Raw genomic sequence first — 25745 nt, 5'->3', positions numbered from 1 at the left:
CCAAGGCCTAGTAGAGGACCACAACCATGTTAGATGCTTCATATATTACTGTTGAATGACAAATGAGTGAACGGATGAAGGAATAAATGAATAAGGTAAGATTCCAAAGAATATTAAAAGCAATGGATTAATGGTTTCTTGCATACTCTGGTATGCAAGAGTATGTAAAAGCTTTACATACTTTTACTGGAAGAGTTAGTAATACAGCTTATGGGTCAAAGTCAAAAATTCATGATCATATAAAACATGTCTTTACTAGCTAAGCTAGCTAGAAAGCAAATAGACTATGTTAGTTGGACTTGAAGTTCTCCAGTGAAATTCTTATGTCTACTTTTGCAATTTTCTGGATAAAGTGGCCTCATGGCTTTCACAGCAAATTTACAGTGAATGTAGAAATATAATGCAGGCCAAATTGGAGTTTTTTGTGTTTCAGTGTTAAATGCAGTTTAAGGTGGTCTTGAATCCTGGCCAATGCTATAGAATTATTGCTTTTTCCCTCCCTCTATATTTCACATGAGAAAGTTCAGTATTTAATCAAATTACCTTCATTAACTGTATTTTCACTTAAATGATACAGAGATTAAAAAAGATCATAGTTCTAGAAATATTCTGCTCTTCCATAATCCACATTGCCACCTGTGGAAATCATACAGAAAACTCATAATAATTGAATCTGATGCTGTGACAGTAAAACTCACAGTCTGCTCTTACTAGGTTTGTTCTTCATGTTGCTTCCAAGCACTGTATCCCATTCTTTGTGAATATTAATATTAACTTTCATAATGTATAGCATCCATATACATATAGTTGTAAAGAATGATGCAAAAATATAGGTGCCATGAATCAAGTGTAAAAAAGGAAAGTTATCTGGAAAAACATTATTTTTTTAAAAAAGGATAAAAAAGAGAAAATTTTCCTATTTTATATAAATTGCATACATGTATGATTTAGGGAATGGTTACATTTATTGACCAGGCTTATCATCATATTAAGTGTTAAGTGTCATTACACATTTTCCCCTCCATGATGTGAGATGCATAGATTTTTGTTTGACTACTTTCTTTGGATTTTGAGTTTTGTTTGTATAGAATGGCTTTTAAAAAAACTCTTTTGAAGAAAAAAAATACATAAAGAATCTTAATGCGATGTTACTTACAGTGTTCTGAAATATCTAGATTCAATTGCCCTAGGAATCTGAAGACAACCTTTAACTTTTGTCTGTATCATATGAAAGATGAGTTGTCTGAAAAATAAACTATAATGTGCCATTTATAGCATGATGAGAATTATTCCCAAAGATAATTTTTCTAATTTTTGAGTGGCATCAGCTGCCTAGGCAAGGCCAAGGGCATTAATTACAGAGAAGATGCTAGGGAGGAATACTTATGTACCTTTCATTGTTATAGAACCTCATTTGGGAGTTAATATCAGTGCTGTCTTCAATACCATTCATCTGACACTTGGTAAATGAGTTGTCAGTAAAGGTGAAAATATATTAATAGTGCAGATCACTTGAAATGGGTGCTCTTATGTGTTTTACCAGAAAATTCTCCCTTCAGTTAACTCAATATCTTTTCTGACACATTTTCGTTGCACTAAAGTATCTTTTATAGTGTGTCAGAGTTATGAATACTGATAGACCTTCTCCTAAAGTGCCCCTCAAGTTCACTGCCATTTGCTCATTAGGTTTGCTTTTTATTGCATGTCAGAAAGTGCCTCCTTTTAAGCACCTACTAATAAATGGGAATTGATGAGAACCTTACCTCCAGAGCAGGCGGTAAATTCAAAGGTCTTAAATGAGGAAGTCTGTGAGGCATCTAAGACCAGGGCCGGTGCCTGTGGATCTTGATCTGGCTTACAGGGGATAGTTTATTTGATGTTAAGATTGAAGAGGCACATATTCCTAAGCAGTACTTGAAGTTCCAAAATAGAAACAGTTCATTTCCCCATTGATAAAAGGACATAATAATCTATCTTTCTGAAGATGTCTCCAGTATCATTTTCAATTGCAATTTATTTATATGAGCCACACAAATTGTAACTTTATAGGAAGTGTTAATATACTCTTTCCAACGCTAACATAAAATGCATAAGGTGAAGGTGGCAGGGGTAGATGAAGATGGAGAGACAAAGAAAATGGTGGTGGTTACTAACTGGCAGTGGGGGCGGGCAGCCAATGCACAGCATCACTCAGTCACTAGAAAGGCGGAAGCTATAGCAGGGGAAGCAAGGGGATGGGATAAGAGTGACGTCTATCTCAGGGATGGAGCTGTCTTAGGCTGAGCAGGCTCTGATATCCAACCCTGAGCTACCTAGCTTTGGGAAACTTCTGAAAAGCAAGAGTATCTCTAGAAAGCAGTTCTTCAGGTTATGGGGATGTTAATGAGCTGGCCTTGGTGAGCTCCTATTAATTGGAAAAAAATATGAATTAAGCTTGCTGGTGAAATGAATTAGAGAGAAACTGTCGGCTATGTGAGTTCCAACGGTGGCAGGTAATAGCTTGCTGACTCAAAGAGACAGGAAATCAATAAGCCAGAATGGTATAGCTACCCCATAACAAATCATTGGTAAGAGAAGGGGAACCTAGAACCCGAAAGATTTTCAGAAATTCTGAATTGGTTTTTCCCAATCATATATTTACTACCATTATTGGTTTCACTGTATCTACAACACATTTTTAAAATTAACCTTATTATTGAAATCAATTCAGTTTTTAACTTAGCCTTGTTCTGTGTAGTAATATATGTGATATACTAGTTTAATATTTTCTAATATGTATTAAAATAAATACATAACTGTTGAAATGAAAAATTTAGAAATCTGTGGTCTACCTTAAAATTCCTCATGTTCTGGTACAAATCTCTTTGCTTTGGGAAGCTCTATTCTAAATGAGAAAAGTCAAGTGTCTGTCATAGATTTTAGAAGGGACCTGACCATCAGGGACCTGGGGAAGGGACTTAGTATTATTTGTTTGTCATTCAGACCCGGTCTGCTTTCAGAAGGATGTAGAGATGGCTTAAAATTAAAACATGTATGCAATAAGACTGTTAATGTAAAAAATATAAATGTCAGAACTATGTAGAAGAAAAAAGCAAATCTCCTGTCCCTCCAGGCTAAAATAGTTACAATGTGGAATTAAATTTATCTCTGTGCTTTCTGGAAAGGTCAACATGATATCCAACTCACTCATGGGCTCTATGACCTCTGCTGCCCTTTTTTATCTAAGGGAGATACCCATATGGAGAAACAGAGTATACTTCCTCTCTATTAAGAAACGTTGAAGTTTCCCTAGAATTTCTATTGAACATCCGCATACCCAGCCATCAGTTTCAAACCTGACAGATTTCACTAACAGGAAGAGTGGGAGAGCTGGATCTGTCAAGGTGAGCATATGTGGGGGAGTCAGTGGGGCCTGAAAAGGGTTTGCCTGACAGAGGTGAGAGTGCATCTGAGGTCTTATGTCATGAACCCGTGGGCAGCCAGGACCGCTGACTTCTGTGCCAACCATTCTGGTTGCCTATTGCTGTATATAACAAACCCCCGTACACTGTAATGGAATAGAAACAAAAATTGGTTAATATTTCTTCAAGTCTATGAGGTGACTGGGCTCATCAGGACAGTTTTCACTGTGGGCGTCCCATGTACTTACAGGCAGCTTTCAGCTAGGACTGGAATCATCTGAAACTCAACAGAGCTGGATGTTCTAATTCCATCTGAATTGGGTGTCACCTAGAAGCTCAGCTGGGCTGGAATATCTAGACTTGCCTCTGTGTGGCTTCAGCTTCTCACAGGATAGAGACCGAGTTTTGAGAAAAAATGTCCCAATAGCCAACACTCCAAAAAAAAAAAAAAAACCCAGAAGCAACCAGGCTACTTAAGGTTATGCTCAGAACTAACACATCATCACTTCTTCTGTGTTCTTTCTTTTTCTTTTAAGTTTATGTATTTATTTTGAGAGGGAGAGAAAATGTGAGTTGGTGAGGAGCAAAGAGGGAGAGAATCCCAAGCAGGCTCGACATTGTGAGTGTGGGGCCCCAAAACGGGGCTCAAACTCATGAACCATGAGATCACGACCTGAGCCAGTCAGACACTTAACTGACTGAGCCACCCAGGTGCCCCGCTTCTTCATGTTCTATTGAAAAAAAAAAAATTGCAGGACTCACTCAGATTCAAAGAGCTTGGAGAAAAAAACTCTTAATGAGGGAATGGAAAGACCATAATGTAGAAGAGTATATGAAGTGGGAAATAACTAACATGACCATCTTTGAAAAATATAATCTACCATATCCTCCAAGAGTCTTCTGCACTCTGAAATCAAGGTGGGGGGGGGAAGCAAAAAACCATAGGAGTAATGTGTGTTTGGGGGTTGTATTTTAGGCAAGGTGCAAAGTCATGTAGGCAATGACTCTAAGTTGTAGTGACTTTGGCATGCAAATAAATTCATTATGTACTATGGTGACAGGAAAGAACCCCAGACTAAAATTCAACTCCTGGCCCTGTACTTGATTAGCTCTGTAGCCTTGGCATAGTAACTAGGCCTTATATCATTGCTTCTACAAAACAAGAAGTCAGGGTTAAATGATCTATGAGAGCCCTTCCCATTCTTAATAATTAGAAAACTATGAACTCAATGTTCACTTGCTTGTTGTGGGACGTGGGGAATGATATGTTGAAAGAAATGCTCATAAATTATAAGAACACATTTGGATCAGGGTTGGATTTCTGGGAATCAATAGTTCACATTAAATACTGTAGAGAAAGTTATTGATGGCATTGATTGTTAGATTAGTCCTTTGGCTCTAGAGTCCTAGAAAGGCATTTCTTAATGATATCCTATAACATAGAAACTTTTAAGTTGGTTTTTTTTTCTTTTTTTTTCCCCCACTCTAATCTGAAATCTGGCAAGTAGTCTCTGACCCACTCACAGATTTGGAAGTTGATTATCTGTAATCAGAATAATCACCTCTTAATATTGATTTATAAATCAATATCTCCATTTATTTAAAGTAGGGAAGAGTATAGCCAAGCTTTTGTGAATGGTGACATATGATTCCCTACTTAATATTAAATTATATAATGTATATTTCTGACAAACTAATATAGGATAACTTAGTCTGATTGTATGTAAAAGAGGATCAAGCTAGTTTACATTCTGCTTTTAAGAAAACAAATGTGAACAGCATGCAGGCATGCTGACTATGGGGACTTGGGGCTGTAGTCAATGAGATGGGTTCTCTCAGATGTGCATCCCAACCAATGATTGGAAAGCAAATGTCAGATGGCCAGATATCTTCAGAATAGAGGTTGTAGAGGAGCTTGGCTTAGGATATAAGCCTTGATGATGCAAATTACAAGTTTAAACAATAGAATCAACTTGCTTTTTTTTTTTTATAAACAGCAATGAGAAAGCAACCTGGACTCCTGGGGCTTCCCAAATAAAACTCCTGAATGTCAATCCATCTTACTCCAATGGATTTCGACAACCATCCCTCATTTATTTTAAGGAAAATGACAGAACAGTTGGCCTGTTCCAAATTCTCTCCTGAAATTATACAGAAATATGACTCTCCACTATCAATGAAACACTCAGTGAGTGACTATTAGATACAGGGCATCATCCTTGAAGGCTATCAAAGAGTTTAATTCATTCTTAATTTTTTGCCTGTTCAACAAATACTATGAGTACTTACCTAGTGCCAGGCTCTGTTTGCTGTGGCAGTAGTCACTGGCGTTCTAATAGCCATAGGCCTCACCCCCTCGCATACACACCCATCCATAGACACAGCCTGGTATTAAATTTAAAAGCACCAACTCTAAGGTCAAACCACCTGGATTACAGTCCTGGTGTCACCACTGACTAATTGTGTGAACTTATTTAAGTTATTTAGCCTGTAAATCAAAGATAATAATGGTAACTACTTCATATCCTTGTGATGTTTAAATGAGTTAATGTAGGGGCACCTAGGTGGCTCAGTTAGTTTAAGCGTCTGACTTCAGCTCAGGTCATGACCTCACAGACAGTGAGTTCAAGCCCTGCATCGGGTTCTGTGCTAACAGCTCAGAGCCTGGGACTTGCTTCGGATTCTGTGTCTCCCTCTCTCTGCCCTTCCTCTCCTTGTGCTCTGTCTCTGTCAGAATGAATAAACGTTAAAAAAAATTGAAATGAGTTAATATACTATAACTAGTGGAACAGTGCCTAGCACAATGTAAATGCTATATTAGAGTTAGCTGCTGCTGCTACTACTACTACTACTGATGAGTGCCTGGCTGACTCAGTTGGTAAAGTATGCAACTCTACATCTCAGGGTCTTGAGTTCAAGCCCCATATTGGGCAGAGATTACGAAAAATAAAAAAATAAAATAATAATAATAATACAAACACTGTTAACTTGATTTTGTTCAAGTATGGGTGGCTATGTTAAAGGAGAGTAAGTCCCAGCCCAAAGGTGCATATAAACTTGGCTTAAACTCAGTCAGGTAAATGCTATTCCTGTTTCCCACAGTTGTTTCAGAAATGGGTGTGTGGTGCCATTTTGTCCAAAGAAATGTGAGGACATTATTCTTTGAGGATATGAGCTTGAAGCTGCTTTGGGATACAGGACACTAGGCTAAGAACAAATACCAACATTCTGTGGATAAGTCTTTGATGATTTCACTGAGCCCCTAAATGAACCAACCCTGTAACAATTATATGAAGACTTATTGTTAGACAGCAAAGATAACAATGTGTTTGCATAAGCCATTTTCAAGTGGGTTTTCTGTAAATTGTAACTGAGAGCATCAAGTGAAATGATGTGTCATTCTTTCCCAATCATGAAGATTTATAACATCATTAAAATTCCTTACTTACTTAAAGAAATATGAGAAACCTATCTAAGACATTCTAGTAAGAAAGAATGAAAGACCATTGCAGAGGATGAAATTAGCATAATATTTACCCTAACTCAGGTGAGTTATATTTAATTTAAGATATACAAAAATTACAGAAGAGGTAAGTATAAAAGATATGCAATAGATCTTTTTGGTCTTTCCACATAAGAACACTCAGCCCTTTGGGTCACTCTCAGTCTGCACAAAGACATAATACACAAGGATAAACATCATCATGATTCTGCTCTATAAGATGTGGGATAGGTGATTAAGTTAATTAATCCGTTAGTAGTTACCAGCAACAAAAAAGGTTAATTTGGGCCAGAGTTTCTCAAGTTACATAAGAACTACTCAGACATCCTCTCTAGCCCTTCTTCTCAAAGGTTCTGACTCAGCAGATTCAAATGTAAATCTATGGGGAACATTTAAAGAAACACCAATTTAAAAATTGTCTTTCAATCTCAGAGGAAAGTGATTTAAAAAGCATATCAAAATAGTATATTGGTATTGATGTTCAATTTAAACAAGTATCATTTGCTAACAGAGGAAGAAGCCTCAAAATGGAAGCTTTAACTTTTTAGTGAGATCATCTACTATGTATTCTAAATTCATAAATAAAAAGTTAATTTGGGTTAAAAAGAATAAAATGACTTTCATTAAGTAGATTTCTGTCAACTCCAACCCAATGCCCCAAGTGCTTTATTGATGAGAATTTGGCATCTAATAGTTCCATCTGGAAAAACTACTTGGAATTACCAAGGCAAAGTGCCCAGTGGTAATTATCACCTTTGCAGGAAGAAAATACACATCGAATATCTAAACCATTGATTTAGGACCCAGACAGTACCTTGGGGAAAACAACGGTACAATAAACCCATAGCTACACGACCGTTTAATGTTGTCCCACATTTGATGGAAGCATTAGTCTGAATGGTCGGATCATGCTGAATTAGTGTTGGGTTAATGAGTTCCTAATCTTGGGTTCTAATATTGTTGCCTTCATCATTTACCTGGCTGCTATGTCATCTGCCTGTCCTCAGATCCCCTCCCTCCTTCCCTCGCTCTGGCTGTGTCCCAAGAACTACTCTTCCCAGTCCTGCTTACCAACTTCCAGCTAGGTTCGGCTGATAGCAGGCACTGAAAGGAATTTAGAGGGTACGTAAAAGGGAAAAATAAATCTATGTATTTTTTTTTCTCTCCCTTCCTCTTAGGTAATATCTACAATAGCAATCAGGCCTCCTCTATGATTCCAAATCAGACTAGATAGTCCTGCCTTCCTGGTTCCGGCTATTATCAGGCATACCTGAAGTGGCTTCTTCTGAATGTGGCCCCAGAGCCTGGGATCCAAGAAATCTGTCTCCTCCCATTAGTCTTCCAGCTTAAGAGTGATAGTGGCTATCTGTTCTTGCTAATATCTAGGTTCGCATACTATCTTCTGTTTGGCTACTCAATAGTTTCCTGCGTTAAAATTCCTCCTATCTGGAATGATTACATCCTAGATTCAATCTTGACTTCTCCAAGTGACTCTCCTTTTCCAAACACTGGCGATTATTCATCTTTCCTTGTATCCCAGAAGTGACCTATATACCCTTGATTTCATGTATTCCCCAATAAGGTCAACATGGTTGAAACACATGCTTTATAATATCAGCCTGTGATTAAAGAGTTGTTTCATTTGACCTATGAATAACTATGACAGACCAAGAGGGTGTCAGTACTTACATAAAAGCCATGTTATAGTGAACTTCCAATGTAGTTTGCTTAGCTGTATATGACAGGGCTTTCATGGAGAGACTTTTAGCTATAAACAGCAGAGAAACTTCTGACATAAAATATTCCACCTAAGAAAAGCCACAACTACTAAAAGGCAGATGAAGGGTAACAGGGTAAAGGAAATTATGTAATAGGAACGCTAGAAGTGGACTAAATCTAAATCTTTGAAAAGTCATGCAGGGGTAAGGTTATCATGGTGTAGAAAAATCTTAAGAGATGGGCGAAAGAAATTTGAACATGTCAAGATATAACCACCAGTATCGCCACATCATCTTTAATTTTTACAGCCTTTCATTCAGAACACATATGCCTCCGAATGTTCAATACTTGAGGAGAATTCTGTGGAGGACCATGTATTTTATTTGTAATCCCTTTGAGTAACTGCAGAGCATAAAGACCTTGCTCCCAGCCTTCTGTCTTCCCGACATAGAGGAGTTGCCAGTACTTCAACAGAAAATGTTATCAGATAAAGGTGATGTTTCATTTAAGGGTCTCGTTGCATTTAATTCTGCATATACTGTTTTGTCTTCGAAACATACCAAGAGATGTATGTAAGCTGTCTGGCACTTAGTACTTTTATAACAACACTTTTACATAATGGGAGCAGCATTCTCTTATGCCTGCTATTCTCTCCAGGCAGATGAGATCATCAGACACATTAGACCTAGATATAGTGTCTGAACTGGACTAGTAGAAGAACTCTGAGCTGTGGATTTCCTAAAGTCAAAATTTCAATGACCTATCATGTAGAATGGTGGATGAAGCCCCTTAGATGAAGACAAAGCTGATTTCACTGGCTTGAGAAATAATTAATATTGAAGAAGGTAATTAGCTTCATTTCCCCCCCTCACATGTGGAAGGACTGACATCTTGGAATTTTTAGAGTAAGCGCTGGGAGATGGCTGAATCAGGGGATCATCAAGGCAAGAACTTGTGAGAGTATGGATGGGGACTCCTGCGTTTGTTTTCCAAACCAATGCCCTAAATTTTTTTTTTAATATTTTTATTTATTTCTAGGAGAGAGAGAGAGAGAGAGACAGCATGAGCAGGGGAGGGTCAGAGAGAGAGGGAGTCACAGACTGAAACAGGCTCCAGGCTCTGAGCTGGCAGTCAGCACAGAGCCCGACGCGGGGCTCGAACCCACGAACCGCGAGATCATGACCTAAGCGAAAGTCGGACGCTTAACCGACTAAGCCACCCAGGCGCCCCCCAATGCCCTAAATTTAAAAGTGACAGAAAAGGAATGACGCTTAAGCTGCGTTCTCAGTTTCCCATAGGAATATGTGCATAAAATCAAACTCTGCTTTGCAACGTGGCAATTCTAGGGGCGCCAGGGTGGCTCAGTCAGTTAACTGTTCAACTCTGGCTCAGACCATGATCTCATGGTTTGTGAGTTCAAGCCCTGTGTTGGGCTCTGTGCTGACAGCTCAGAGCCTGGAGCCTGCTTCGGATCCTGGGTCTCCCTCTCTCTCTGCCCGTCTCCTGCTCCCACTCTGTCTGTCTCTCTCTCAAAAAATAAATAAACATTAAAAAAATTTAAATACAATGTGGCAATTTTAGCAATCTATCTCTAGATAGATTCTACACTGAATATCTCTATTTCTACCATTACACCCTGGTACCAAATTTAGAAGCCTCTTCAGACTGGAAGTATGCCTCTTAAGGGAAAGAATAAAAAAGAAAGAGAAATCTCCTTTCTGGAATATATTATTTCCTTCTGAAAACAAAGCTTTGTGTTTACTTATAATAAAAGCATAATGGTAAAAGTTCAAACATCACCTCTGTGTATTTTTACAATAATCAGGGAAGACGCAAAATAATTCATAATAATCACACACACACACAAACACACACACACACACACACACACACACACACATTTTTTTAGACATTTCTGATGCAGAACAGTTTGAAGATGTATGTCCTGGCAGGATCTAAAAGTCAAAAGGGAATTGTTTCTATGCTATTGGTGACATTTTACCAGTGATAATGTAAACTTTTTCCAATCTACATATAGGATGTAAGTTATACCATGGGTCTTAAGAAACAAAATTATTTTATGCTTAGAGATCTGGGTTCAGACTGTATACTTCTACTTACTAGCTACATGGCTCGGGATATGATATTTCATCTTCTATCTTCCACTTGACCAATGGAGGTCATTCTTGCCTCTTAAGTTTGTTAGAGTAATTAAGTGAGATCATGTTAGGAAAGTGCTAGTTCATAACAAATGCTCACTTACAATCCTCATTTACTTGTCCTTTCCATCCTACTTTCCTATTCAGTATAGAAATCTAAATGCTATAGTTCAAAACATGTTCTCTGAAACACATTATTACAAAAAGCAAAATCGAGGTATCACTAACCTATAAATAATGAATTTGGTAATCGTTCCTTCTCCTGCCCTAGCCATCCAATGACCTAAAGCTTACATAAAGCTCTCCTTACGTAAAGCTTCTCCAATACCCTGTATGCCTATGACTGTTACTTCTATCCCAATACCTAAAGCTTCCATATTACAAAGAACAGTGTAAAAATGTTAATGCTCATCCAAGACAATAGCGAAAGGCCAGAAATCTCACCCCTTCATTTCCTATACATTGTGCCTTACAGTATCCAAAAATGTAATCCTTTAGGTAGTTTCCTATTCATGTGATAATGAGGCTCGCTTTGAACCTGTATGTGTATATACAGTTGAGTTTATCTTTAGGTCTAATTCTGCCTGATTTTGTTCTGATAGGCTAAAACCAGATGAATAAATGACGTACAGGGCTAACTATAGGTGTGTGAAGGTCTGCAGCCTATTGCACGTTGGGGCACTGGGTGAAGGTTGCTAATACACAAAGGAAGGAGTTCAACGGAAATAGTGTAAAAATAGATTGGTCAAAAACACTGGAATCATATGATTTTACACAAAGTAGTCCTTAATTATTTACACAGCCAAAATGGCAGGTATTTTTTCCTGACTTCTTAAAGCAAATACGAAAATGAGAAAAAAGATGAAGATGAAGGGTCTTAGGGAATCTTTCTATTTTTCTTGTCTCACTAACATAACCAGCCTAGTCTTCTCATCTAGAGGTTAGATACCCTTTTACAGAATTTGCAGCTGTCCTGAGGAATATAAGAGTTGATGCTGAGGCTTTAAACATTGACTAATGCCCTTTGCTTTTGTGGTTGCTTTTGCTATTTTAAGTTTCAAAGATAAAACTGAAAGACACATCTCGAGAGCTTTTGATCTTAGCATTCCAAGGAAATATTAGAAAATTTCTTTACCATTCTAGGGAATAGTAATAACTGATGTAGGCACCATGAATAGAACCATTTATTAATAGAAGATTGCAGACACGGAGAAATTTTGTTTAGTCTTCTAAGATAGCTTACCCTGAAGTAATATCTTCATGACAATATTATTAAAGCATGAAAAGTTTTGAGTTTTGTTTGCTGATAAATGCATGTATGGATATACACTGTGGGGAGTGAGCAGGTGATATATATAAAGGTGGTCTACCAAATGACTGGTACACTTGACACTCCTTATGTACCCCCCTCATGCCCCCACTTAACTAGTTGCTATGGCATTGGCAGACATAGCTCAAGATAATCAAAGGGTTTCCACTGGTCTTCCACTATGAAGTATTTAGAATGCATCTCTCTATGTCACACTTCACAGAACAAATTAATACCAAAAAGATATAGTTCTACTGATGTTTAAAAAAACAAATCAGTTAAATGATAAAAGCTGTTAAATATCAATATCGTCCTAACCTCTAGCACAGGGGAATTTGAGTTAGGGTGGCTGCAATCATCTTACTGGGGCTGTGTTGAACTCACCAATTGCACGAACATGACTCACCAGCCTGCTGGCTGTTTGCTGATCCTGTGAAGGGGTCCCAGGCACCACAACTGGTAGGCAGATCAGAACCAAAGGCAGAGCCCTGAAATTCAGGTTCTATTTCAAAGAAGTGTTTCCTGAAGCATATTCAGGTCTTTCCATGTCACAAGGCAAAATTTGAAAATTTCTGGCACACTCAGGTATAAAGCCAAAAGGCAACAGAGCTATTCAGTGTTTTTCACATGAAATCCACCTATTTCTAGAAGAACCCTCAGTTGTCATTGATTCTAAAACATGTTCAGCTTAGAAACCTGATGGATTCTTTTCTGTATCTCAACGTCATCACAAGAGTGAACTTTTGGCAAAAGTGGTTCAGGGTTAGCAAAATACCAAATAGGGCATGCCAAAAGTTATTTTCTCTTACGTTTTAAGCCCCTGCTGATTCTGGGGAAGACACAGCCCACATGTCTCTAATTCATTTACAATTAACAAAACGAAGTATTTTATCAGCGGTCTGCTGTCCGAAAGGGCTTTTGAGAAACTTGAATATTTTCTTTCTTTCTTTCTTTTTTTCTGTCTATGCTGATCTGAATCCAAATGATTTCTTTCTAACTAGTGATGCTTCAATAGAAGGGGTCCCTTTCACTTTGACACCTGGAAAAACGCGTGCCCTTTTTTCTCACTTTTTATCTACAAGTATCTATGCCCTGATCATTTGAATATCATTTTTAAATACTTCATAAAATCTTACTGATTTATATGGTTTTTTTTGAATTGTTAAAACAGAGGGAAGAAAAGAACTCTGAACATGGTAAAGCACTTCCCAGTTTGCCAGTCTGTGTCAGAATAAAGATGAAATAATCACCACCTTGTTCTGTTAGAATATGCATCAGATAATTTACTGTAGATGACACATGTCTTTTTCTGAGTTTTTCATAGTATTAAATGTTAATAGATGTGACTTAATATGGAAGAGTCCGCTTCTCTGGACCACCCCTCTCACCATATTCATATACACCCACTCCCCATTCCCCATATCTGATTTTCTTGTGCAAATAATGTAACATGTCTGCTGAAAAGCTGGGGATGGAAAAACATGTAAATTCGGATGAAAGTCAGTTATGTGGATGACAGTCTGTAGCCTGATGCCCTTGAAAATACTGTGCTAGATGCAAAGGCACTCTCATGAAACGCCAAACCCCAAAATCATTATATGTGAAGAACGTCCGTGGGGCTACAGAGTTGAGGTGCTAAAGCATGACAGTGAGACCATCTCCCAGGAAAGTAGATTCCTTAACCTCAATCCCATGTCAAAGGGACTGACTCATGTCAGAAAAGTTGTCTCCCTAAACTGAATTTCTCATATTGTTCTTAAACTATTTTATTTCATCAAGCCCTCTGTGAACATTCAGTCAGCTGGATTCCAAGATCTACTAAAGTAATGTGCTGTGTTCTGGAAACTGTTAAAAACCATAGGCCCTTAGGAAAGGTGTATAGAAAAGAGACACTAAAGGGGCACCAGGGTGGCTCAGTGAGTTAAGGGTCTGACTTTGGCTCAGGTAATGATCTCACCATTCATGAGTTCAAGTCCCGCTGAGTGCTGTCAGCGCGGAGCCCACTTAGGATCCTCTCTTCCCCTCTCTCTCTGCTCCTCGCTCATGCTCTCTTTCTCAAAATGAATAAACATTTCAAAAATTAATAAAAGGAAATGAGACACTGAGAACCAGTTCATCAAGAAATTAAGTGGAGAGCAAAGCATGGCTTATTGGGTCATTGCACAGGTGTTAGAGCCAGGTAGCCTGGGTTTAAAACCTTACTCTGTCCTTCACTACACATTCTCTTTGGGCAAGTTAGCCAACTTCACTGTGCCTCAGTTTGCTAAAAGAGAGATTAGAAACAGTATTTTTTAGGGGCGCCTGAGTGGCTCAGTGGTTAAGCGTCTGACTTCTGCTTAGGTCATGATCTCATGGTTTGTGGGTTCGAGCCCCATGTCGGGCTCTGTGCTGACAGCTAGCTCAGAGCCTGGAGGCTGTTTCAGATTCTGTATCTCCCTCTCTCTCTGACCCTCCCCTGCTCATGCTGTCTGTCTGTCTCTCTCTCTCACAAATAAATAAAACATCAAAAAAATTAAACAGTATTTTTTGATATGGCTGTTGTAGAATTTAATAAATAATTCCTGTAAAGCAAGTATATCCCCCTCACGAATAGCTCATCCATTGCACCCTCGATAGCACTATAGTCCATCCCCTGCTTCTTCAAAACCACTCTCTATATATCTATCTCCTCCAGAAAGAGCTCCAAGATTAATCCAATTTATTGCTAATCTCTTTACTCAGTCTTATCTTGGGACTGCAATAGTGATTAAACTATGTAAAAATTTTTTTAATGTGTATTTATTTTTGAGAGACAGAGTGTGAGCTGGGGAGGGGCAGAGAGAGAGAGAGACAGACAGACAGACAGACAGAATCTAAGGAAGGTTCCAGGCTCTGAGGTGCCAACGTGGGGCTCAAACCCATGAACTGCAAGATCATAACCTGAGCCAAAGTCGGACGCTTAACCAACTGAGCCACCCAGGTGCTCCATGATTAAACTATTATGGGAATTTATTGTTTTGAAATTATATCATCACTTAATATGTCTGATTTCTATCTCATTGGTTTATAGGTCTGACTGCTATCTCTCCAGTTAGAAAGTTAGCTCTTAAGGGTAAAAATATTTTGTCTTCTGTTTCTTGTTCCACCCTATCTTTTTATCTACACCATGTATACATACTGTAATATTCAAAATAGTTCCTTTAATTCATTTTTTTCTTTAAGAAGGGCATGTCACTAAAAAAAGGGTTTTTTTTACTTAAAAATTGTTAATTGTGACAAATACACATAAATTAATTTAATGACTAAAATTTATTATCTTAACCATTTTTAAGTGTAGAGTTCAGTCTTGTCAAATACATTCACCCTGTTGTGCAACCAATCCTCAGAACTTTTTCATCTTGTAAGACTAAAACTTTGTATCCATTAAACAACTCCCCAATTCTCCCTTCCCCTGGTTCCTGGCAACCCCCATTCTACTTTCTGTTTCTATAAATCTGACTCTTCTAGATATTTCAGGTAGGTAGAATCATACAATAGTTGTCTTGTCGTGACTGAGTTATTTCACTTTGCGTATGTCTTCAAGGTTCATCCATGTAGTAGCAAGTCAGAAAATCCTTCCTTCTTAAAGCTGAATATTTCATTGTGGGTATATACACACCTCATTTTGTTTATCCATTCATCTGTTGATGTACATTTGAGTTGCTTCCACCTTTTGGCTATTGTGAATAGCACTGCTAAGAATGTGGGGGGTGCAAATATCTCTTTGAGAACCTGTTTTCAATTATTTTGGAAAGAGACTCAGAAGAAAAATTGCTATAAAAACTGTTGGTGCCTAATATATGTAGGTATTTTCACTGAAATTGAAGAGATAGTTGATAATTTGTTAATTCTATAACTAGTTATTGAATGCCAGACACTGTGCTAGGGTCCGGGGAGTAAAGATCAAAAAGATGTTGTCTATACCCTTAGAAAGCCCAGTCACATTATTTCAACTCATGTTGTACTAACAATAACAAGATGTGTGCAGGTCCTAGGAAGGGAGGAAAAGCCCCTTATAGGAGGCTGTCTCAGCTGGTGCTCAGGTCATAAGTAGAAATTTGCTAGGTAAGGAATAAAGAACTGGCATTCTAGGAAAAAGAAAAAGAAACAGGCACAAGGATGCAAGCTATGGAAGAGCAGAGCATGGTGAGTGGATCACAAGGTTGGTGTGGCGGGTACATAAGGGACTGAAGAACCAGGTTGGGGCCAAATTTAGGTCTCACGGTAAAGGACACTGGATGTCAATATACGAGGTCAAAATTTAACTTCTAGGCCAAGGAGCTCCAAGAGTGTTCTGCTAGAAGAATGGTGATTTGAATTGCTTCCGGGAAGATCCAGAGTAGTGGGGAAGTTCGTGCCAGAGATAGTGGTTAAGAGGCCACAGGAAAAGTGCAGGTAAGAGATCATGAAGGCCATCTTTTAGTTTGGTTATTTTTGGTACAAGTGACTTCTAAAAAGGTTTGGAGAGAAAACCAAAGAGACTGAGCCCTTGCTTTTCACTTATTACCTGTCATTGACCCTCCCTGAGCCTTCCGATCCTATCTATAAAATATGAACATTATTGCCCAGACAATTATGAGGATTGAACAGAGCAATGTGTATGAATGTGCTTTGTAACCTGCCAAAATTCTGTGCAAATGTAAAGTAATATCAATATTATCATTATATACTCATCAACCTGATAATTTATTCAAAACAGTGCATTATTTTAAATGTATTTTCCAACTAACAAGGTATCCTATTTTCACTAATAACACAAGGTTGAATAAATCAAACCTCATTAAAAAGAAGTCAATTTTTTCCAGTCTCTTGCATTTCAAATGAATAATGTAAAATAATGTGGCAGAAAAGAAAATGGAGCTGACTAATCATTTCTGATGTATGTGGATTCATTTTATGCCCGTGTTTTCTCCAAGCCGCTTGACCCTGGATATGAGTGAAGGCTGCAAGTTTTAGATGTGCATATAACCCAAAAAAGCTCGTCTTGTGTAACCTCTCAGTTTTCTTATCCACACACACACGAAAAGATGGAAATATGGAACATTTGTCAAGATGATTTGATATCGTGCAGATGGGCATTATATAAATGCAGATACTGTTGGGATATTTAAAGTACTACAGAGGCAAAGGAGGACATTTTAGTTTTGAACTGACATTGACTCTAGACACAATGATGATAATAGGAGTTAGCAAGACTGTCCATTTATTCTGTGCATTAGCAGCCCTGAGTTGTACATTTCTCAGCTACATCATGAGAGGAAGGCATGGCAGCCCTTGAAAGTTTTTCTCCCTCCCCGAGAAAAGATAGAAAGGAAATAGCAAATATTTTTTGAATCTAGAATAAATTTGCTAAGAATATGACTTGGAAAAATAAAAACTGGAACTGTGACTACTCTTCCCCTCCAGTGTGGGGAGTTAAGAGGATAACTGTTAGTATGATTTGGAGGGAAATATTTAGCTAAGCAAAAGGGTTACATGTCAGTCAGAAGGGAAGTAACAGGTCGTTTGCATCACTGGGTCATGTGTTAATATTACTGACACATACAGTTTAAGCAAGACAGTCATCCTTGATATACAGGGTAAATTGCTTAGCATTTCAAATATTCAATCAAGTTTGAGGACTAAGTGGTAATGAAGTTCAAAAGGTGGCATGTTGTACCTCATATTCAGGTGTGGCTGCAAGCGTGTGCTTAAGTGTCTACCATCAGAATCCCGGGTGGATTTATTTTACTGGCCTTATGTCTGGTTTCTAGGAGGGCATCTACTCCAACTCAAAAACTATCTTTCTGCCTCTGTTTCCTTTACCATAACAGCCTCATTTTTCCTTTCAAACACTGTGATTTGATTGTCATTTTTTTTACTTCTCCATATAATAGCTGGTGTTCTATTCATAATGTATACCTTTACTGGATCTGAGTCAACACTATGGAAATATTTTATTGCCTCTCTTCATAGATATTGGCACATTTCTGATTGTTCTCTCTCTCAATATCTCTACCTATCTACAAGGAGCTATTTCCGTCCTGCCTCCTGTCATCCACCCCCTTGGGCCATGTCCAGTCGGTTCCTACCATTAGAGGAAACTAATAACCACAATGTAAATATCCTTGTCTACCAAAGGACACCATTGGGTTGAATAATTCCCAGTGGAGCGATTCAGATTATTTTTCCAAAGTTACAAATTAACAAGCAAGCGAGATTATTACAATGCTGGAAGAGGTAGGTTGGTCATGCTCAAGAAAACCTAGAGCTGAAGCACAGGCAGCAGGAAAAGGAGTAATAAGTAAGAGACTGTGTAGAGGCACCTGCTGCAAGTGAGTAAGTTGTCTTCAACAACTGGGTCCTAGGACACACCAAAATGAATGAGCAGATAGCAAATGATAAGTGACCTCAGGCACCCATAGCCCCTCAGTAAAGGACACAAAAGAAAAACAAGGTCCTTTCCTTAAACCACGCCACACTCTGACAGTTTCAATTCCTTAATTGGTTTCTTTATTATTTCCCATGCAGATAAAAGCAACCGGCTGATATGAAGAGAAAGAACTTGAGGATGTGTTTTGCTTTGCCTTAAAGGGTCCATATATTCATCACAATATTCCCCTATAAGCTCCTGTTTTTTTAAATACTTTATTTATTTTTGAGAGAGCGCAAGCAGGGGAGGGGCAGACGGGACAGCGGATCTGAAACAGGCTCTGTGCTGACAGGCTGCCGGCAGCGAGCCCGATGTGGGGTTCAAACTCATGACCCATGAGATCATGAGCTGAGCCAAAGTTGGAGGCTCAGCCAACTGAGCCACCCAGGTGCTCCTAAGCTCCTATTTCTTAAATACAACATGAGGAGAGGATAGACAATGGTACCTGTGTAGATCCTGTAGCGGGGAGGCTGCCCCCAAGCAGGCATAGGATAAAATGCTTTTGTCATTTGTGGCTGCCCAGCCACCAACCCCAATTAAGCCTCCCTTTGGGAGAGCAGCCCATTCCCTTGAGTTCAGCTGTTGTGGGAGCTGCCCCTCACCTAGTATATGAGTGAAGGGGGGGAGGCAATACCTCCCAGACTCAGGAAGCACCTGATTCAGCCTCAGCTGCTCAGGCACCCCTCTGGGGAGGCGAATTTGAAGGGGTACAATGAGGCACACCAGACTGTTCCTGCTGTAGAATTCTCCAGAGTTTCTGTTCTGGCTGCTTTTCTGCCTGAGCCTGCAGATCTCTACTGATACAGCAGCCCCAAAGCTCTCGAAATAATCAGGAAATTCCCTTTGGGCTCAAAATAGACAGTCACTTTTGAGGCTTGCAGCCATGAGCCCTGACTGATACTGTTATAGTTACCAGATGTGAATCTTGCTTGTAGTGATATTTGGCTCCTCAAGCTCCCTATTCTATGTGTGGTGAGAAATGAACTTGGGAGGGTTCACTCTGGCACCAGGCGAGTGACCTACTTACTCTGCTGAGGTCCATTGGATCTGACAACGAGGAAACAAGCACAAGGAGTCACAGATACAACACCAGGACGCAGCACTGCAGGAAATGCCCAAATGAAAGGCAGACTCCACTCAACCTAATGGATAGAAGAACCTGATGTTATCCTCTCTGTAGGATGCCGTAGACACGTAGATGACTGATGACCTTCAAACTTAAGAATCACTTTGGAAGCTTACTTAAAAAATGTGTCCCCAGGTGCCTTGGTGGCTCAGTGGGTTAAGGGTCCAGCTCTTGGGTTTTGTTCAGGTCATGATCTCAGGGTTCATGAGACTGAGCACTGTCAGTGCAGACCCTGCTGGGGATTCTCTCTCTCTGCCCCTCCCCAACTTGTGCTCGCTTGCTCTCTCTCTTTCTCTCTTTCTCTCTCTCTGTCTCTTTCCAAACAAATAAAACTTTAAAGTTGTAATAAACAATTTTAAAATATGGTAACTAAATCATCCTTTCAGAAATGCTCATGTAAGCAGCATGATTTGCATCCTATTTGAAAGAATCTTCCTTTTTCACTTCCCAAGTTCCCTAAAATTTCTATTAGACTTTTTCTGATGGGGGAAAGAGGAAAATAGATATTGTCTATAAAAGGACTCTATTCCTTAAGAAATGTAGCAGATCAACATACATAGTGTTATATCCAAAATATACTTAGCCTGCTGGGAATTATGTATGTAAGCTTAGAAACAGGAAATAAAACAAATGAATAGAAAAACTATAAACAGTGCAAAATTCTTTCTCTGCACTCTATAGAAGAGGACACGTGCCCTTGGTCAGCCTCAACACCACTGTGCCTTTCTATGTGACCATATTCCCACGTTGCAGGGGACTCAAGTGTCTGAAGATGTGTACTTTTCGAACAACATGGCCCCAAAACATGAATCAGTTACTTTATCAGGTATTCAGTCAAATAAGCAATAATCTGTTCCAAGCTGGCAGAAAAGATTTCCATAATTAAGAGACCTCTTTCAGAGTCTTCCAGGATAATTTTGCTAATGGTGATTTTCAGCTACCTGTTAACCTCAGAACTTAATCTCCTTGTAAGAGGACTCTGCTCTTATCAAATTCAGCCTTGAGGGAGGCAATACAGTGTATAGTAAGGGTTAAAAGTTTTCACTTATAGCCACATTGACTGAGTTCAAATTCTCCCTCTGGCATTTATGAACTGTGCAACTTCTTCGGGCAAGTTGCTTACACCTTCATTCTCAGGTTCCTCATCTATGAAATAATAGTGAAGTAATAGTCCCTCCCTCATAAGGAGGGACTCTGGGTTACACAGTGGCAAAACCACGTGCAAATCTTGTTATAAAGAAGGATAGGATTCCTCTCTCTCCTTCCTCCATTTTCCAGAGTCCTGCAATATTTCGTGTGTTCTCCTAATGGCTGCCACATTGAAATTCAAGCAAAATGAAAACAAGACAAATGCTGGAAAAACATCTGCCTTCCTTTCACATTGGCAACCACTGTGTCTGTAAGCAGAGCCACAGTTGCAAGGTTCCACATGTGGGCTGAAAAATCCAGCAAGTCTTTTAGTAACAAAATTATAGCAGGAACTGGGATTTGGGTTAAAACTGGACACCTTCCCTGACCACCAGCCTAGGTTGGGGCCCCCATCATATGCTCTCAGGGCATCCTAGAATTCTCTGTGGTGATACTTATCACAATGTTATTTAAATAATTAGTGTCTACCACGCCTCTGCCCTGCCATCATTCAGCCCCAATGCCTTAGAATGTAAACTTCAAGAGGACTTTTCTAGTCCTATTCCATCAGTGCTTAACATCATGCCTTGAGTAATGTAGGCACTCAATAAATATTTACTGAATGAATGAATGTGTGAATGACAATCCTACACATGTATAGATTTTAGATATTTTCTATTTTTAGAGTAGAGGCTATGAGTAAGGAATGGGACCAATATTCATTTCTATATTGTCAGTTTTAAAGTCAGCCATATGCTTCACCATACTAAGTGTTCACTCAATTCATCTGAATTCAACAAACACTTCTTGAGCACTACCATGTGCTACAGGGATCAGGATACGGAGATGCTCTCGACGAGTTCATCCCCCTCCACATCTCTTTTTCCTGTCAAACACACAGAAGGGGGAACTTCATATTGTTCTTTCATAAAACAAGCATTTGTTGAGCAATTGCTGTGCATTATAAATATCCCTAGCTCCATATTTCCTCCTGTGCCTGCTTTTAATGATATAGACAGGGACTTGTATTCTCTTGCCTGTGAACAATTATTCATTTGCTGCATGGGTGTAAATGGGTCCTTCTGGATGTGTCACCTGGATCTGGGGCAATGATATGTCATTTTGTACAGATCAGACAACATTACAATTAAATCCCTTAAAATCTCTTGTGTTTCTCACTCTCCCAAGTTCTTCACAAGTTTAATGGCTCTCTGTAGCAGCCCTCTTCAAGTATCAGTGATCTGATCCTTTCCACTTGTGGCTCTGTGATCTCAATATGTAGCTTGCAGGGTTGTCATGGCAGGGGGAACAGAGAGAATGAAGAATTCACATTGCTCTTCTATTCTTTGACCCAGACAGACATCATATCGAGAGCCCACTGATCAGGAGTCACATGTCCTTACTTGGGCAAGGGATCCAGAAAGGAGAGAAGAATTGGATATGGTTAAGCACTAGAAGTCTTTACCACATCATTGTATTTTATTCTTGTCAGAAGCAATCCCAATCAGTGGAGTAAATTGTGAGATAACTGTAGGCTGCTGAAGCTAGACTAGCTATTAAAAAATATCTTCCTTTCCCTGTTTTATAATAATGGGAACTAAGGCTAAACGATCATCCAAGCCTTCAGAACTAGACGTAAGACAAACTAGAAGCTAGGTGTCCAGAATCCTTATCCAGTATATTCCTCCCACTGCATGATGATCTTCTCACAACATTGTCCACATGCGATTGTGTGTCCTCCCCATCAGTAGAAAGCAGATAAAAACAGAGCTTTTATGGTTCAGCCAGAGCCAGTGTCTCATGTTAGTTGATTAAATACAGTAGAGCCTTCTGTCTAATTTTAGTAGAAACTCCAGCTCCTTGGACTTTCCATTTTCAATGCAGTGTGTTATTTTCAAGGAGAAAATCAGTAGCAGGAACTGAATTTGTTGAGCCCTGAGGCCTGGGATTTGAAATTTTATTAAGTATGTATGTTGCCCTCCCACATCAAGCACAGATAGTTAACTTCTGGTTTGGAAAAATCTGCTGGCATTTATTGGGCATATATGAACTGGATTGTGTCCCGTAGCACGGTGAGCTTGATTTATAGCTCATTCTTCTCTAAGTATCATTTTTACTGGGGTTGAAAATAGATTTAAAATTTGGTACTTTAATTTCCCATAATAGCTGAAAACACAGTTGGCAGAGGGGAAATTTTTTAAAGAGAATATATTTAGAATTACCTGAGTGAGGGTTTAGTTCAGAGGAGGACAAAATATAGAGAATTTTTCTCTCATCTTTCCTCACAGCCTCTTCTTTCCACATATCTGTACCGACCATGCTTCTCTATTCAAGAGCCCTTGCACCCTGACCTCAGAGGTGACAGAGAAGATGATGGAGGCTAACATGTTCTTGGTTGGAGATGGAAATTCATGATCCCTTAGACTTGACATCAACCAAACCCCAAAGTTCTCTGTTATGCATGTACACATTCTGATTTGCTTACAAAACCCTTTTAGGGGCACAGCAGCCAAAAACACATCTTCAGACCATTTCATGTCCCAGACAGCAACCATTTCTGGACATTTCCTAGGAAACATTCTTCTGTCTTCAAGAGCAACCTCAGTACAGCCTCTCCCACAGAGCCTATAGCCTGAATAGTTCTGACATCACTCCATTTTCTGTAAGTCACTCCCGGATTAGAAAAAAAAAAAAAGTTTAAAATAGAATTAGGTCTCAGTATCTTCTGCCTTTTCAAATTCTGCTCTTGTAGCCCAATGCCCTACAGCTGTGCAGGGAGATCAGTGACTTTTTCAGATTCAATGCCAACATCAGCCTGAGAATTGGCTGGCAGACAGTACCAAGAGACCAGGAAATTGGCTAGTTTCCTATGATGAATGTATACTTTCCCCTCCCCTCTGTAAACCAATTAGCTTCTTGAGTTGGACTGACTCTCTCTCTCCAGTTCAAGCCAATACCCAAAGAGCACATTCTAGTATGTGATTCCACAGGCTTTTGCTTAGCAATAGCACAGCTAATGATAGACTTTTATCACAGTGTTAGGTGAATTAACTGGGGGTAGAACAGGTAAGGTTTGTCAGCATAACTAGATCACTTTCAAAAGAATCTCTCTTCATGTAGTCGCATAGGAGCCCAGCATTTGTTTGAGAGAGATCACATTTATCCTTGATACTAATGTCACCAGAGACCTTGGTCAAGTCATTGAAGTTCCTAGGTTCTACCCCTCTAAACCAGAGTGAAGATCCTAATATACTTGTTTTTCTTTCTCATATGATATGTGAGGGTAAAAGTGAGATTTAGTTATAAAATGCTTTGAATAATTATAAAATAAAGTATAAGAATTACAAGCTCATTCATGGTTTGTGGGAATATGAACAGTACAACCAATGGAAACTAATTTAGAGTATTACTGCATTAGTTAGGATTATATCTGGCTAGCTGTGACTGAAAACCTAAAACAGTAATGGCTTATATGAGAAATAAATCCACATTTTTCTAATAAAGTCTCAAGAAATAAAGTTTATTGCTAGTAAAGTGACTTCAGAAGGATACCCAGGCACTGGCTGGTTCTGATATCCCTGCAATGGAGCCCTTGTGCACACAACCCAAAATGGCTCCTAGATCTGTAGTCATCACATCTATAATTCTGATGCCAGTAAAGAGGAAAGGAACAAGGCAAAAGAAAAGGCAAAGAATACACGCCAGCCATCTTTTAAGGAAAAATGCTAAAAGCTGCCATACAACATTTCCACTTACATATTACTGGCCAAATTTTAGTTCAATCATATTAGCAAGGGAGGGTAGGAAATGTCTCTTTCAGATGTCCATGTGTCCAATCAAAAATCAAGAACAATGAGTTTTGTGGTTGGAAACTAGCAGTTTCTGCGTCACCTAATAAAATCAAACATGCACATACCTTATGACTCAGAAAGTCCGTATTTAGGTACATGCCTTGGAGAAAGTCTTTCACATGGCTAGACAGAAAAATGGATAGGGATTTTCATTGTGGTACTGTTTCAAATAATCAAACTGCCTGTCAGACTGAGAGTGAATACATAAACTGTGGTTTATTCTTAATATGGAACAATGTCCATCAACATATAATTTTAGGGGCACCTGGCTGGCTCAGTCAGAAGAGCATGAGACTCTTGATCCTGGGGTCGTGAGTTTGAGCCCGACGTTGGGTACAGAGATTACACAAAATAAGTAAATAAAAAAAAAACTTAAAAAATAAAATCATTAATCTTATTTACTTAAATCCATGCAGACATACCTCAAACAACTTTGAGAGGAAAAAAGCAAGTTATGAAAATATATATGAAGTATGATACCACTGATGCAAGCTATAAAAATACATGGAGCAAATGTCTTTGAAAGTTAGCAATGAAGGAAGCAGTGTTAAGACAAAGGAAGTTAGAATACTTCAAAAGGATGCCATGCTGCCGCTGAGGAAATAAGAGGACATACAGTTTATGTTATCATGATTTTCCCAACATTTGCCTCCATTTTCCTAAAATGGATTCTGATCCTCAGTTCAAGATATATCACTGAAACCATGACCAAGGACTTATTCTCTGCCTTCATAAAAGTTAAATCTTTTAAAGTCCTTAAAATCTTCTTTACTCCCAGAGAAGAATAGCATTCTAGCTCAACCTGGGACCATACATACATATCTTGTAGGCAAGGATTTTGCCTTAATCGGTTTTATAATCTCAGGGGACACATAGTTCAGTAAATCTTGGTAAAATGAATGAATAAATGAATGAATCTCAGTCAACTGTTATTTGTCAATGTGTTTCAGTGCTAGTTCTCTGTATCCATATCTTCTAGAAAGATCTTTCCTTCAGTGCTTGCCAATCATCAGAGCAGATACTTCTTACCTGAACCTACTTCATGGTGGCCGTGCCAGTCCCCAGTATGCTCAACTCCATGAATGATGGCATGATCTACAGTTCTTTCAGACTGATTTTC

The sequence above is a fragment of the Hyaena hyaena genome, unplaced genomic scaffold, assembly GCF_003009895.1.
Source record: "Hyaena hyaena isolate Hyena2069 unplaced genomic scaffold, ASM300989v1 scaffold_1134, whole genome shotgun sequence".
Classification (NCBI taxonomy): Eukaryota; Metazoa; Chordata; class Mammalia; order Carnivora; family Hyaenidae; genus Hyaena; species Hyaena hyaena.
Note: the sequence above shows the minus strand (reverse complement) of the source record.